The sequence below is a fragment of the Prosopis cineraria genome, unplaced genomic scaffold (genome assembly GCF_029017545.1).
Source record: "Prosopis cineraria cultivar Desert tree isolate PC_DT_omini unplaced genomic scaffold, ASM2901754v1 PC14, whole genome shotgun sequence".
Classification (NCBI taxonomy): domain Eukaryota; kingdom Viridiplantae; phylum Streptophyta; class Magnoliopsida; order Fabales; family Fabaceae; genus Prosopis; species Prosopis cineraria.
Genome location: NW_026555345.1, coordinates 18,118,434 through 18,136,508, shown reverse-complemented (window position 1 = coordinate 18,136,508; position 18,075 = coordinate 18,118,434). Strand labels below are relative to the sequence as shown.

Below are 18,075 nucleotides of genomic sequence, written 5' to 3'. Positions count from 1 at the left end.
AACTTTATATCAAGTAGCATCATAAGCCTTGAATTATTTATTGTATAAGTCCAATCCATGGGAGCCCATGTGTAACACTTGCCCTAAGTCTTAACAAAACCACACCACACTTAAATAAACTAAGTGTGTTTAAAGAGATGATCCTAAAGCCAACTTAGTAGACAAATCATTTAAATCACTAAACAAATTACACAATAGCAAAACACATATTTAAATTCTCTTAGAAAAGTCTAGAGGTTTAATACATAACACATTGAAGCAAATGCTGTTATGATAGCCCTCCGAGGCAAAATTTTAGGAGACATCATTTCGCCATCTGACCTCCGATCAAAGTGATTTCAAATTCCACACATCACTTTTAATGAGTACTAGTAGTGTTTTAAATTTTAAAAAGATCCAACGGTTGAATTAAAATTTGTGCGTGTTGCAACATTAATTGTTGTTATGATAACTTTATTTTGCTATCATGACAGGACTTCTAAACCAACTTTTAAGGTGCACCATTTCTTTGTTTGATGTATGATTGAGGTGATTTTAAAGCTCACCTAAAGCTTATAAAAATTTTTACCTGTGATCCCAATTTCAAGGAAATCTAATGGTCAAATTGAGATTTAAACACCCAAATGCAAAAGTATAGCTTTTTGATAAAAACCATTTTTTAAATTGTCCAAATGTCATAATAATGGTCATAAACTTATAGGAGTATTTTGGACACATCAAATAAGACTAGGTGTTGGATTGGGAAGGGGTGCAACAGAAGAATGATTTAAAATCTATAAACCTCAATTGCGATCGCAAACCGAACAAAGTCATTTAAGTTAAGATGGATAGAAAAAACACCTTTTGTATGTTGAACTTTCGAACTTCTCTTATGAGTTTAGATCTTAGGAGCATACAACATAGATTGACTCTATCTATCGATATCCACACGAATAGCTTTTAATAGGAACAGTATGCTAGCGCTCCCAATGTTTGTCTGTGCAAAAGCATTGGAAGATTTGATCTTGTGGCTTCAGTCAGATGTTCCTTTTCTTTTTTCTATGGTATATTCATAGCTCTGAAAATTTTTTCCGTTAAGAGAATGTTTTCCACATAGAAAACTCACCTTTATCTATCTTATATAGATTAGGGTTTTTTTTCCTTCCCTTATAAGGCAACAAAAATTTAATTTAATTTACTTTATAAATTAAATCTATGATATCATATCTTATTTAAATTTATCTTATTAATTTAAATTATAGAATTGATATGATATCCTCTCATGTCATGTTAGTTATTAAATTTAATTTATCATATAAAAATAAATTTAAAACTAATACAATATAATATATATATTAGATGTGTGTGTGCGTGCACACAAATATATATATATATATATATATTTCATATATATACATATATATAATATTATATCTTGACTTTTATATATATTTATTAGATAAATATTCAAATACACACACACACATAAAATTCGTTTACCCTAGATAAAGCATTACATTCATTGAATTTAGACGCATTATGTAACACGCTCAAATTTACAAACTGAATTTTTTGCAAATTATTAAAACCATTATCATGGTAGAAAATTTTCTTACCATGATACATCCAAGACAATATACCACAGGTCTTAAAATATCTCAAAAAGCAATTAGAACCATGAGGGACAGACAGGATCCTCATGTCATGATATTCAAATCAGATCATAAATCAAGAGGGACAGACATAATCCTCTTGGTCATATAAATACTTTTAATAAAAAGGATTAGAGTTTACATGCTTCACAAAAAGATATGTCCTAAGTTGGCACAAGATACATTGTATAATCTAAAATAAGAGGCAACGTAAAAGATGGTGTCTCATACACCATAGTTACACATCTGGTGCTTTCTCGGCCGGACTCGCTCCTGTAAAAATATTAACCACGGGGAATGAGACTTAAAAGTCCCAGTAACCAAAAATTAATATGTAATGATGCATGCGGATGTAACTAATCATGCGATTGCTAAGTGGGCACACAAAACATTTAACCGAACAATACTTTCAAACAAACCGAACAAGTATTTAATTTGCATGACTGCACCTTATATCCTCCTTTCACCATGCTCGGACGCCAAATCACCCGGCCAAAGGTGAGTTGGACCAAGCGACACGCCACTCATTGGGTCCAATGAGGGCTTACCACGTGGTAATAATTAACCGAACAGAAATTCCCATTAACACCATACATTAAAATACCCTGACAAGTCATGCATCATTCAAATATCCAAACAGGAATATATCCGAACAATAATATCTCATCATGATAAATAAAAAATAAATTTTTAACCCACTTGGCAATAATTTCAAACAAGTATATACAGTATTTATTTTCAATAATTCATAATTTTTCCAAACAACAAAACAACACATAACCATTCACAAACACACTCATCACAACACATTAATAATGGTTACCTTGTGTCTTGAATAACAAGTTCCCCTTCACAACTCCTTTTTCACCACTATCTTTGTCAATATAATCTACATAATTATTTCACAATACTATATATTAATTTTACATTAAAATAAATAACTCTAATTTAAAGAGTTAGAAAGTCTTAAATCTATAGTCCATATTAACACTAATTTAAGATTTATGCCTCATTTAACTTCCCAAATTCTTTTCTAAAATTCTCGTACCCTAATGAACTATTTTTTTTATCCTCAATTCACTTCTAGTATCACAATTTCATCCTTCTACATTCTAAAAATTCATCCAAAAATAAATTAAAAATTTTAGAATTATCCTGAAGCCTCAAATCACCTTTCTATAACCTCAAAAATACCTATTCATACTTAAATAAATATTTAATAATCATAGGTTTATCCCTACGTCTCAGATTCCACATAAATTCAACCATATAGATCTAGATTTTAACTCAAAAATTCTTAAACATGAGTTTCAACCTCAAGAAAATATTCTATAATATTTATTATATCCCTAAGAATTTTAACCTATATTTTTAATCCATCATATCATCAGATTAACTATCCTATAGAAAAATCCTAATCAAAATATTTACTCTATCCTACAAAATAATCATATCACTAGAAAGCTAATATTATTTAGAAAATAACTATAAAATTAATTTTGTAATTAAATAAATTTTTAAATGCTAATCTAAACAGGAAAGTTAGAACATACCTGAAGAAAAAGAAAATAATCCCCCTTATGAGAAAACGCCGAGCAACGTGAGAGGAAGAGAGAAAAATAATATAAAAATGGGATTGTGAGTCCCAAAATTATATTAAAAAAAACTATAGGTTTGAATTTAATTATTCAAACCTTTGGGCCAAAAGTTGCAATTTTCTCTAAATTGCATCTTAGCCTCTCATGCTTCCTAATGCACACACCCCCTCCTTTTTATACATGAAGGCACCTCTTCTCTTCCCTCATCTAACCAATGTGGGACTTAGAAACAACAACCTTCCACCCCCTTTTTTTTTGTTCCTTCTACCTTCTCTTTTTTTTTTCAACACATACATAAAAAAAATTATTTATGTATTATATCTTAACTAAATATTGCTTATGTGGTTTTAAATTTAAATTTTTAAATTCATAATTAAATACCTAACCATAATATTATTTCTAAATAACCTCAAATAATATAAATTCCTATTATTATCATTTTTTTTCTCAAAACCTAAATTCCACAATTTCTTTATTATATAAAAAATCAGGATGTTACAATTCTCCCCTCCTTTAGAAATTTTGTCCTCAAAATTTAATAGATAAGCATAGAAACTATGTACCTAAGCAAATAAATGTGGATAATCTCGCCTCATACTCTCCTCGGTTTCCCAAGTAGCATCACCTAGGGCTCCACCCTTCCAAATCACCTTCACGAGTCGGATGGTCTTATTGCGTAGTTGTTTGTCCTTAAAGTCCTCAATTCGCTCCGGTTCGGATCTAAAGGTCAAATTCTCCCTCAATTCTACTTCTTCAGGTTCAATAACATGGGAGGGATCCGGGTTGTACTTCTTCAACTGTGATACGTGGAACACATTATGGATACCTGCAATCTGTGGAGGTAATGCAACTCTATATGCAGTAGATCCAATTCGCTCCAAGATCTCATACGGGCCCATAAATCTAGGTGTCAACTTCTTTGCCTTAATGGATCTACCAATGCCTGTCACTGGAGAAACCTTCAAAAATACATGATCTCCTACTTCAAACTCTAACGGCCGTCTCCTCTTATCAGCATAGCTCTTCTGTCGGCTCTGAGCGGTTAGCAATTTTTGCTTAATCATTGCAATCTTCTGGGTGGTCTGCTCTACAATTTCTGGACCAATGATACTCCTCTCACTTAATTCTGTCCAACACAAAGGCGATCTACACTTCCTTCCATACAAGGCCTCATAAGGCGCCATCCCAATACTAGAATGATAGCTATTATTATAAGCAAATTCAGCTAATGGCAAATGATTATCCCAACTACCTGGTAGTTCAATGGCACAAGCTCTCAACATGTCCTCCAAAGTCTGGATCGTCCTCTCTGTTTGTCCATCTGTTTGGGGGTGGTATGCGGTGCTAAAACTCAGTCTGGTACCCATAGCCTTCTGTAGCGCACCCCAAAAGTTTGAAGTGAACCTTGGGTCACGATCTGACACAATTCTAGAGGGTATACCATGAAGTCTAACTATCTCCTTAATGTATATCTCAGCAAATTTCTCTAATGTAGAGGTAAACTTGATCGCCAAAAAGTGAGCTGATTTGGTGAGTCGGTCTACTATCACCCAAATAGCATCCTTACTCGAGGGTGTTCTTGGCAGTCCAGTGATGAAATCCATAGAAATATCATCCCATTTCCACTTTGGAATATCTAACGGTTGCAGTGTTCCAGCTGGCTTCTGATGTTCTATCTTTATCTTCTGACACGTTAAACATCTAGAAACAAATTCAGTTACATCTTTCTTCATTCCTGGCCACCACCAACCTCGCTTCAAATCATGGTACATTTTAGTTATACCGGGATGAATTGTATATTTGCTCCTATGAGCTTCTTCTAAAAGGATATTCCTCAATCTTGGATCATTAGGTACACAAACTCTACCTTTATACTTCATCACTGTGTCCTCAGAGATGGTAAAATTTGGGGCCTTACCTACCACTATCTCCTTCCTTATATTCCTTAAGTAGTCATCACTCTGCTGTGAGACTCTGAGATCTTCCCAGAATTTGCTCTCAAAGTCTGCTACCTGGAGTGCGGCCATTTGATGTTCAATCACATCTACTGGAACATCATGAAAACTGTTCCATAAATGATATTCATGAACCATCAAATGTGCAGCATGAATAGTCTTTCTACTTAAGGCATCAGCTACCACGTTAGCCTTACCCGGATGGTAATGTAATTCAAAGTCATAATCCTTTAGAAATTCCATCCATCGTCGCTGCCTCATATTAAGCTCTTTTTGATCAAATAAATACTTCAGGCTCTTATGGTCACTGAAGATTTGAAACTTAGATCCATACAAGTAGTGTCTCCATATCTTCAGAGCAAACACAACTGCAGCTAACTCCAAATCATGAGTAGGGTAATTTTCCTCGTGTGTCTCAACTGTCTGGAGGAATAGGCAACCACTCGGTCATTTTGCATCAAAACACATCCTAAACCCTTTAAAGAAGCATCAGTGTACAGAGTGTACGGCACCACAGGGTTAGGAATAGTCAATACTGGAGTAGTGGTTAACCTCTTTTTCAATTCTTGGAAAGCAGCTTCACATTTGTCAGTCCAAATAAATGGGGCATCCTTCTTAGTCAGCTTAGTTAAGGGCATCGCAATTTGCGAAAATCCCTTAATAAAGCGACGATAATAACCTGCTAAACCTAAAAAGCTTCGTATCTCTGTAACAGATTTTGGCTGTTCCCACTTCATCACTGCATCAATCTTGCTAGGATCCACCGCAACTCCATCTCTGGACACAACATGGCCCAAAAACTTTACTTCTTGGAGCCAAAATTCACACTTGTTTAATTTGGCATAAAGCTTATGTTCCCTCAAAACTTGCAAGACGATTCTTAAATGTTCACCATGAGCCTCCTCATCCTTTGAATAAATAAGAATGTCATCAATAAACACTACTACAAACTTATCTAAATAGGGTCGAAAGATCCTATTCATGTAATCCATGAATACCGCAGGAGCATTCGTAAGTCCAAACGGCATCACCATGAATTCATAATGCCCATATCTCGTCCGAAATGCTGTCTTAGGTATATCCTCTGCTCTCACTCTCAATTGGTGGTACCCTGACCTTAAGTCAATCTTTGAGAAAACTGCGGATCCCACAAGCTGATCCAGCAAATCATCGATTCTCGGAAGTGGATATTTGTTCTTGATGGTTACTTTGTTCAATTGTCTATAATCAATGCACAATCGGAGGCTTCCGTCCTTCTTCTTTACAAAAAGGACTGGAGATCCCCAAGGTGAAACACTCGGTCTGATGAAACCCTTCTCAAGTAGCTCTTCAATTTGCTTTTTCAGTTCCGCTAACTCTGAAGGGGACATCCGATAAGGAGCCTTAGAAATTGGCCCTGTACCGGGTACCAATTCAATTGAGAACTCTACCTCGCGCTTTGGGGGTAAACCGGAGACTTCGTCTGGAAATACATCCGCAAATTCTTTGACAATTGGGATATTCTTCACGCCTTCATCAATCTCAGCTTGGATAGAGAAGAAAACCATGTAGGCCTGGCAACCCTTCTTCATACATCTATCAACTTGCGCCGCCGACAAGAAAACATGATCTTGAGTCTCGACTGGGGTCACCGACAAAGAAGATAAAGACACACTCCTCTCTCTACAATCTAGGATAGCACCATTTGCAGCCATCCAATTCATTCCCACAATTACATCCATACCTCTCAGTGGTAGGATAATTAAGTCCATAGTTGTTTTCCTATTTTTAAACTCGACTACTAGGTTAAGGCATGCCTTAGCAGTCCTTACAGATTCTCCCGCAGGAGTAGACACATTCATATCAAAAGGTAAAATACACACAGGCAAATCAAGGTCTTTACACAAGTTTCAGAAATAAAAGAGTGTGTAGCACCCGAATCAAATAGTGCAACAATATCATGATGAAGGATTTTGATGTTACCTCTAATGGCATCTGGGGAGTTCATGGTGTCCTGAGTAAGAGCAAACACACGGCCAGAGACAGTAGGATGTTGGGAAGGGTTCTTCATATTTGAGCCCTGGTTGTCCCCACAAAACTTTGCAATGTGACCGGGTTTCCCACAAATGTAACAGACCCAACACTGTCCGAAATGACGACGCCCGCATTTAGTGCACTGTTGAGAGCTCGCTGTACTCGGGCAGGGGTAGATACTGTTGGGCTCCTCTGTGACCCGTGATAACTACTATGATAGCTCCTCTGTCCTTGGCCCCTTTGAAATGGACCCTTCTGCCTTCCTTGGTTCCATGAGCTACTCGAACCCTGATGGTTTTTTCTTCATAATGCCTCCGGTGGGTCGAGGGTAGGTTGGGGGTCTACTATATGAATAACCCCTCTTCTCTCTCTCAACCTCCTTCTTACTGCGAGCTACTACTTGTAGTTTTATGCACATTTCATCATAATCTCGGATATCTAGATGAGCCAATTGTTCCCTCAATTCTGGTCTAGCCTTCTCCAATAAGCGCTTAGCCTTCCATTCGGAATCATCCCTATACTGCAGGTACGTGGAGTATCTAGATAACTCCTGAAACTTAGCAATGAATGTGTCCTCATCGAGGTTCCCTTGCTTAAAGGCATGGAATTCCGCTTCCTTCTCAGACCTTAACTCTGATGGAAAGTAATGCCTGAATAATTTTTCCTTGAATTCCTCCCAGGTGAGTGTAGAATCATCCCTGGGCCCTGCTGTCTCCCACCAATCTCTTGCTCCTTTCACTAGGAGCACTAATGCTACTTGTACTTTTGATTGCTGGTGCATGTGACTACTCGAAAGATGGATTCGAGTCTCTTCACCCATTCCTCTACCACGGATGGTTTAAGGTTACCATCAAACGTAGGAGGGTTAAACTTCCTAACAGTTTCCCACACATCAGTAATGGTCGGTGGGGCTCTCTGTTCCTCCTGCCTAATTTCCTTCCTTCTAGACTCATGATCTCTCGGAGTGGCAGGATGTGAGGAACTGCCTTCCCCCACATGACTCTCAACATGAGCCCTATCTCCATTTTCAGTTACCTTTTGCCTCTTTAGCTCCACCAACTCTTGTTCGTATCCTTGAACCTTGTCTGTTAATGTTTTTACAAGCATTCTTAATTCCGCCAAGTCAGCTCCTCATTTGGCAGTGGCGGTGGCAGGTGCTCATGTTGGAATCCTGAGTTACCACGAGTAACAGGCATTTTCTCTCCCCTCCTAAAGGATACAAGATATAAATAATAAAATTAGCCTAGCTATATAATGGCCATACAATGAGAAGCACCATAACAATGTATATTGCCAACCGACTATATGCAATGCACCATACATAATAAATACATATTAAATTCACACAAATAATAGTTTCAAACAAAAATTTAAATAAGTGTTACTAAAATAGAGGCTCGAAACATAATGCTCTGATACCAATATGTAACACACTCAAATTTACAAACTGAATTTTTTGCAAATTATTAAAACCATTATCATGGTAGAAAATTTTCTTACCATGATACATCCAAGACAATATACCACAGGTCTTAAAATATCTCAAAAAGCAATTAGAACCATGAGGGACAGACAGGATCCTCATGTCATGATATTCAAATCAGATCATAAATCAAGAGGGACAGACATAATCCTCTTGGTCATATAAATACTTTTAATAAAAAGGATTAGAGTTTACATGCTTCACAAAAAGATATGTCCTAAGTTGGCACAAGATACATTGTATAATCTAAAATAAGAGGCAACGTAAAAGATGGTGTCTCATACACCATAGTTACACCTCTGGTGCTTTCTCGGCCGGACTCGCTCCTGTAAAAATATTAACCACGGGGAATGAGACTTAAAAGTCCCAGTAACCAAAAATTAATATGTAATGATGCATGCGGATGTAACTAATCATGCGATTGCTAAGTGGGCACACAAAACATTTAACCGAACAATACTTTCAAACAAACCGAACAAGTATTTAATTTGCATGACTGCACCTTATATCCTCCTTTCACCATGCTCGGACGCCAAATCACCCGGCCAAAGGTGAGTTGGACCAAGCGACACGCCACTCATTGGGTCCAATGAGGGCTTACCACGTGGTAATAATTAACCGAACAGAAATTCCCATTAACACCATACATTAAAATACCCTGACAAGTCATGCATCATTCAAATATCCAAACAGGAATATATCCGAACAATAATATCTCATCATGATAAATAAAAAATAAATTTTTAACCCACTTGGCAATAATTTCAAACAAGTATATACAGTATTTATTTTCAATAATTCATAATTTTTCCAAACAACAAAACAACACATAACCATTCACAAACACACTCATCACAACACATTAATAATGGTTACCTTGTGTCTTGAATAACAAGTTCCCCTTCACAACTCCTTTTTCACCACTATCTTTGTCAATATAATCTACATAATTATTTCACAATACTATATATTAATTTTACATTAAAATAAATAACTCTAATTTAAAGAGTTAGAAAGTCTTAAATCTATAGTCCATATTAACACTAATTTAAGATTTATGCCTCATTTAACTTCCCAAATTCTTTTCTAAAATTCTCGTACCCTAATGAACTATTTTTTTTATCCTCAATTCACTTCTAGTATCACAATTTCATCCTTCTACATTCTAAAAATTCATCCAAAAATAAATTAAAAATTTTAGAATTATCCTGAAGCCTCAAATCACCTTTCTATAACCTCAAAAATACCTATTCATACTTAAATAAATATTTAATAATCATAGGTTTATCCCTACGTCTCAGATTCCACATAAATTCAACCATATAGATCTAGATTTTAACTCAAAAATTCTTAAACATGAGTTTCAACCTCAAGAAAATATTCTATAATATTTATTATATCCCTAAAATTTTAACCTATATTTTTAATCCATCATATCATCAGATTAACTATCCTATAGAAAAATCCTAATCAAAATATTTACTCTATCCTACAAAATAATCATATCACTAGAAAGCTAATATTATTTAGAAAATAACTATAAAATTAATTTTGTAATTAAATAAATTTTTAAATGCTAATCTAAACAGGAAAGTTAGAACATACCTGAAGAAAAAGAAAATAATCCCCCCTTGTGAGAAAACGCCGAGCAACGTGAGAGGAAGAGAGAAAAATAATATAAAAATGGGATTGTGAGTCCCAAAATTATATTAAAAAAAAACTATAGGTTTGAATTTAATTATTCAAACCTTTGGGCCAAAAGTTACAATTTTCTCTAAATTGCATCTTAGCCTCTCATGCTTCCTAATGCACACACCCCCTCCTTTTTATACATGAAGGCACCTCTTCTCTTCCCTCATCTAACCAATGTGGGACTTAGAAACAACAACCTTCCACCCCCTTTTTTTTTGTTCCTTCTACCTTCTCTTTTTTTTTTTCAACACATACATAAAAAAAATTATTTATGTATTATATCTTAACTAAATATTGCTTATGTGGTTTTAAATTTAAATTTTTAAATTCATAATTAAATACCTAACCATAATATTATTTCTAAATAACCTCAAATAATATAAATTCCTATTATTATCATTTTTTTCTCAAAACCTAAATTCCACAATTTCTTTATTATATAAAAAATCAGGATGTTACACATTACAGATTCAATGAACTTGGATATTACAACTTGAGTTGAACTGTTCTTATGTACGACTCTATAAGCTCATATGAAATTAGTAGTAGGCCAATAACGCTACTAGCCTACAAGTCACAAGTGACATTTAGCAAGACATTGTGACTACCCAATTCATATAAAGATTGATAATTTGATGTAACCTATCATATAAACGTATCATATCCCTTTTATCACATGATATTTCGGTCAAGTGTAATATATAAAATTATCATTCTCTTTTACCTGACCATTACTTGCTTGATCTCTGAGTGGACTGACTATAGCAATGGAAAAACCTTTTCCATTATAGTATATCCATATATTTTCTCAATCTTACTTATCGAGGGGCCCAGTGATATCTTTTAATTAATGTGAAGGACAAATTCCATCTTAACCGCTCATATTCCTTTGCATAAATATCATTAAATTCAATCATAACCTTTATGATTACTCAGTTAAACGTGACTTTTGACTTAGTCAAAGTTTAGTGATCACCATGTAGGAATCCATGATGATCTCATATCAAAGGGCTTAGTAACACGGTTACATATCGATACATGAATTAATCATATGCCCTTTCTTATTGCAGTAAGAATAAGCAGATTTGGGTGAGTTAATTATAGTAACAGGAACAAAGAAGTTTTTATAATACTTTTTGTTTCTTATTAGGTTTATAGTCTATGTTTGCTTTATCAAATACACTTCTTTGTTGACTTAAAATTTTGTTCAACTTATCTCTACCCTTTACAAATTTCACAACAGCATTTTTCAAATTTTTCTTTTATAAAATGTGAAGAGAACAATCAACACACTGAGTTTTCTTTTTCAAAATAAAAATACTCTTTTTCAAGGCATCATTTTCAGTTTTAAGAGACATATTTTCCTTTTTAGCAATTGCAAGCTTCTTCTTGACTTGGCAAAGATTTTTCATCAAAAGGTAAGATTCATTGTGCAATTCTTCAAAAGAAATTTTTAACTCCTCAAAAGTAAAATCAAATTCAAGATTAGAGTTTAAGTCATTTACCTAATTAGAATTGCTTTTGGCTATCAGACAATTGCTTCTTCTTCTTCAGTAGATTCTTCATCACTGTAACCCAAAATTGAAGAGAGATAAGCTTTGAACTTCTTGTCATATTTGTAGTTCTTACTCTCTTGTTTCAGAGGATAGTCATCCTTAATATGTCTTGGCTTTTTACATTTTTAGCAGATGATTTCTTTTTTCTTCTTCTTTAAAAATTTCTTTCCAAACTTCTTCTTTTCAAAGAATTTGCCAAAGTTCTTAACAAACCTATCCATTTTTTCATCAGAATCATCACTATTACTGGTCTCAAAATCAGATTCGTCCTTTGTTACTTTTAAAGCCAGTAATGACTTCTTCTTTTTTGCATCTTCTTTTAGCATAGGTAGTATTCCTTCATATTCGGTAAGACTTCTAAATAATGTTACCACATATCTCATGGAATCACTTTTTGCTTCTTTAATGGCAATAATTTTGGGTTGCCATTCAGACAGAAGACCTCTCATAATTTTTCTAACTTGCTCCTTCTAAGTGTAAGTTTTTTCAAGTGCTACAAGCTCATTCATCATATATATGTATCTCACTTGCATTTCCTTAATGCTCTTTCCAGGCTTCATCTTGAACATCTCATATTACTGAGTTAATGTACTCATTTTATTCTTCTTAACTCCTTCAGTGCCTTCATGAGCAATCTTTAAAGCATCCCACATCTCCTTTATTGTTTCCAGATTGTTGACACAGAAGTACTCTTGTTAACTCAAGGAACTTACAATGATTAATTTTCCCTTAAAGTTGAGTAGCACAAGTTTCTCTTCCTTTTCTATGAATTCACTCCTTTCTTTTCTCACAAGTTGTCTTTCTACAGTTTTATAAGGAATGTAAGGACTACTCTCAATAATCTCCTACAAATTAAGGTCTGAGACCTTAAAGAATAATCTCATCTTGCTCTTCCAGAAGGTGTAATTTTTACTATTGGATCTTAGAGGCCTATTAATCTCAGTACCTTTTGGGAGAACACTATCATCAAAACTAGCCATAGGATCCTTTTAGACTATTAAGTCTTTAATCAAGAGTTTAAGCTTTGATATCAATTGTTAAGATAGGCTGGCACGTAAAGAAGGGTGCATTGGGTGACACTTAAAAACTTTGAAAACTTTAAATGAGTGAAATACTTTAGTAAGAAGGAAGAAGATGGGACACATAAAATTTATACTAGTTCAACCTCAACCTTGGCCTAAGTCCAATCCTTAAGATCACTTTTGAGATTTCCAACTATATTTACAAGCTTTAATGGTGCTTACTGTAACATCCTGATTTTTATAGAATAAATAAATTGTGGAATTTAGGTTTTGAGGAAAAAAATGATAATAATAGGAATTTATATTATTTGAGGTTATTTAGAAATGATATTATGGTTAGGTATTTAATTATGAATTTAAAATTTTAAATTTAAAACCACATAAGCAATATTTAGTTAAGATATAATACATAAATAATTTTTTTATGTGTGTTAAAAAAAAGAAAAGGTAGAAGGAACAAAAAAAAAGGGGTAGAAGGTTGTTATTTCTAAGTCCCACATTGGTTAGATGAGGGAAGAGAAGAGGTGCCTTCATGTATAAAAAGGAGGGGATGTGTGCATTAGGAAGCATGAGAGGCTAAGATGCAATTTAGAGGAAATTGCAACTTTTGGCCCAAGAGTTTGAATAATTAAATTCAAACATATAGTTTTTTTTAATATAATTGTGGGACCCAAAATTCCATTTTTATATTATTTTTCTCTCTTCCTCTCACGTTGCTCGGCGTTTTTTCGCAAGGGGAGATTATTTTCTTTTTCTTCAGGTATGTTCTAACTTTCCTGTTTAGATTAGCATTTAAAAATTTATTTAATTACAAAATTAATTTTATAGTTATTTTCTAAATAATATTAGCTTTCTAGTAATATGATTATTTTGTAGGATAGAGTAAATATTTTGATTAAGATTTTTCTATAGGATAGTTAATCTGATGATATGATGGATTAAAAATATAGGTTAAAACTCTTAGGGATATAATAAATATTATAGAATATTTTTTTGAGGTTGAAACTCATGTTTAAGAATTCTTGAGTTAAAATTTAGATCTATATGATTGAATTTATGTGGAATCTGAGATGTAGGGATAAACCTCTGATTATTAAATATTTATTTAAGTATGAATAGGTATTTTTGAGATTATAGAAAGGTGATTTGAGGCTTCAGGATAATTCTAAAATTTTTAATTTATTTTTGGACGAATTTTTAGAATATAGAAGGATGAAATTGTGATACTAAAAGTAATTTGAGGCTTAAAAATAGTTTATAAGGGTACGAGAATTTTAGAAAAGAATTTGGAAAGTTAAATGAGGCATAAATCTTAAATTAGTGTTAACATGGATTATAGATCTAAGACTTTCTAACTCTTTAAATTAGAGTTATGTATTTTAATGTAAAATTAATATATAGTATTATGAAATAACTATGTAGATTGTGTTGACAAAGATAGTGGTAAAAGAGGAGTTGTGAAGGGGAACTTGTTATTCAAGACACAAGATAACCATTATTAATGTGTTGTGATAGGTGTGTTTGTGAATGGTTATGTGTTGTTTTTATTGTTTGGAAAAATTATGAATTATTGAAAATAAATACTGTATATACTTGTTTGAAATTATTGCCAAGTAGGTTAAAAAATTTATTTTTGTTTATCATGATGAGATATTATTGTTCGAATATATTCCTGTTTGGATATTTGAATGATGCATGACTTGTCAGGGTATTTTAATGTATGGTGTTAATGAGAATTTCTGTTCGGTTAATTATTACCACGTGGTAAGCCCTCATTGGACCCAATGAGTGGCGTGTCGCTTGGTCCAACTCACCTTTGGCCGAGTGATTTGGCGTCCAAGCATGGCGAAAGGAGGATATAATGTGCAGTCATGCAAATTAAATACTTGTTCGGTTTGTTTGAAAGTATTGTTCGGTTAAATGTTTTGTGTGCCCACTTAGCAATCGCATGATTAGTTACATCCGCATGCATCATTACATATTAATTTTTGATTACTGGGACTTTTAAGTCTCATTCCCCGTGGTTAATATTTTTACAGGAGAGAGTCCGGCCGAGAAAGCACCAGAGGTGTAACTATGGTGTATGAGACACCATCTTTTACGTTGCCTCTTATTTTGGATTATACAATGTATCTTGTGCCAACTTAGGACATATCTTCTTTGAGAAGCATGTAAACTCTAATCCTTTTTATTAAAAGTATTTATATGACCAAGAAGATTATGTCTATCCTTGTTGATTTATGATCTGATTTGAATATCATGCCATGAGGATCATGTCTGTCCCTCATGGTTTTAATTGCTTTTTGGGATATTTTAAGACCTGTGGTATGTCTTGGATGTATCATGGTAAAAAAAAAAATTCTACCATAATAATGGTTTTAATAATTTGTGAAAAATCGGTTTGTAAATTTGAGGGTGTTACACTTACCACCACAATACAACTTACAAGACTTAACTTGTCTTAAATCAACCAACAAACCTTGCTACAATCCAGCAAATTATTACAAACACTTGAAAAATACCTTTTCAAAATTTCTGAAGAATGAAATAAACTTTCATAGAAAACTCTCTTAAAGAGTAAATGAAATTACAATTAAAAGTTCATAAACTTGTGAGAGCTTTTTCATAATTCTTTTCAAGAATGATGAATGAATGCCAGATATTAAAGTACAATTGGAAAGCTTTTTAAATGCTCAAATAAAGATAAGTTTGCTTAGTGATCATTAGTTCTTCTTTAGGTATGAAATGAATCACATATATAGTTTTGATAGTTAACAGACTGTTGGAACAGTATTTCTATCCGTTGGTGCAATTTCTTGCGAGTAACTTACTGGATCACACATGAAATTGCCTTCAACATGTTCCAAGTAAGTATATGTGATCAATCACATGTGAATCTCATGATCTCTCGTGTGTGGTTTTGCATATATGAATATGTACTCAGTTCTTTGTGCTAGATCTTGTGAGTGAACCTTTAGCTTTCACGTATGGTTTAGCATATATGAAACCATCATCAGTTCTGTGTAACAAATCTTGTATGAAACCACTATGCTCTCATGCGTGAAACTACTATGTCCTTATTAGTTGGGTCATAATTCTTATGCTCATGAATATTTCCATACTTTGCACTTAAAAAATATGATCTACCCCATCCTTTAGCCATTTAGCATGCCACCTATGTCCAAAATACTTTCTTATACTTCCTTGACCAATTGATACAAGTCTAAGTGCACATGTGTCTCTATATCATATAATGAACAAAATTAATTAAATAAATGCATATAACATAATAACTCATATTTAGGAACATGAAATTAATTATTTAGATGAGAAATAAATAATAAAATGCAATCCAATGGCTGCCCCATGTGAAAATCAATGTACAAACACATGCACAAAACTCTAATTAGGTCAATAAAATCAACAACCTTAATTTTGTGATTTTTAATTAATATCTCCCAAATCACTTTTAATTTTCAAAATCTAATTTCAAATTCATTCTACTAAGCATCAAACACATTCAGACTATTCTTTTGTATATTTTTTCAAAAGTCAAATTATTGGACCAAAATATCCATAGTGCACAACTTTGCCCCTTGTGTGATTTTTTGCTTTTAAAACCATGAATGCACCAAAATGGGGAATGTATCATGTAAAATGAATCCTAAATGACTAGATAAAGTATGTAAATAATGTGTCTTATCACAAGCCCTTAAATGGATTGGCCTTAATTGACTCAAAAATAAATTGGCTAGCCCTAATAAGCCAAGGGCTAGCCTGCTTAAGCCTACTTATACTTATATATATATATATATATATTTGCAAAATATATAGGTAAGTCCTTATAATTTTTCTCAATTTTAAATTAAATTCCTATGATTTATTTTGTTTTAATTGAATCCTTATAGTCTGATCCATTAAATTTTTTAATCCCCTAAAGTTAAAATCCTTGAAGTTTTTTCAAAGACAAAATTAAGAAATTTTATATATTTTTTTTACTAAAAGAAATTTTATATTTTTATTTAAAGAGTATATAACTTTAAACTTAACTATATAATTTTTATGACTCAAAATTTATATAATTAGATTGTTTTCTTATAAAATTTCATAAAAATTTTAAAAAAACATAAATAATGTATTGTAATGCCATCCCTGACATTACCAAACACATAGGACACTTAACATGAAACACCGTTATGATAATCAAGATTAATTTAATCTCAAGAAAATAGTCATCATAACACAAAGGTTAAAAGAATATTAAAGTAAATAAGATCCTAAGAAAACCCTTTTTGAAAATATCGTTTGAGCTCAAACTATAGTTTAAAACTAATAAATAATGCAACGGAAGCATAGAAAATTCATCTTGCTTAAAAATAATAAGCAAAATAAAGCTTTTGAGCCACAAAGGAATAATGCGCCACGGCACGTATCCCTTATCATAACAGCAACTGTTGTCATGACAGCTCTTCAGGCCAACTTTTAGAACTCGTCATTTCGCTGTCCGACATTCGATTTGAGTGATTTAAGTGTCAACATGTTACATGTAGCTCTTAGAAGCACCTACTTATTACACTGCCCTCACATCCAAAAACTGAGCCAAATGAGAGTTAGACACCCAAACCTAAGATGTCATATTTTCTTTCAAAGACCACTATCAAGGTGCCCAAACTCTCAAACCAAGTGTCAATAACCATGAAACCACTTGAATTAACTCAAATGAACCACAAAAAACTTATACAAACATTCAAATCACTACAATAGCAGTCCAGACAGATTTAGCTAGCAAAACCCCAATTTCAACATAAATTCCACAAGGGATTGATAACCTCATATGATCAATTCAATGGCCAATCTAACACATGAATCAATATAAAACTAATACTTGCATTAGTATTTCAACCTCTCATTGTCATTACAACACAAATACAACATTATAGGCTGAGATACCCATTGTTCACAATAGGAATCATGCAAGTGTGTCACAAAATAAATAAAAAAGGACTATACAATCATTGGCTAGTTCCCTTGATGCTCAGTCGCACTTTCCTTTCTCTTGCCCCTATTAAAGACTTCACCTGTAAAATGTAACTATAGGGTGAGTCAAGGATTCAATAACCAAATA

The 18,075-nt window shown here is 33.3% G+C and overlaps 1 long non-coding RNA gene across 1 annotated transcript; it reads right to left on the bottom strand.

The window, feature by feature from the left end:
• Nucleotides 1-8,761: 8,761 nt before the first annotated feature.
• LOC129292101 (uncharacterized) lies at nt 8,762-10,663 on the bottom strand. Its single transcript, XR_008588858.1, has 3 exons — nt 10,286-10,663; nt 9,557-9,622; nt 8,762-9,006 (listed from the first exon to the last, which is right to left on the bottom strand). It is a non-coding gene; the product is annotated as an uncharacterized LOC129292101 (long non-coding RNA).
• Between the last annotated feature and the right edge of the window lie 7,412 nt (nt 10,664-18,075).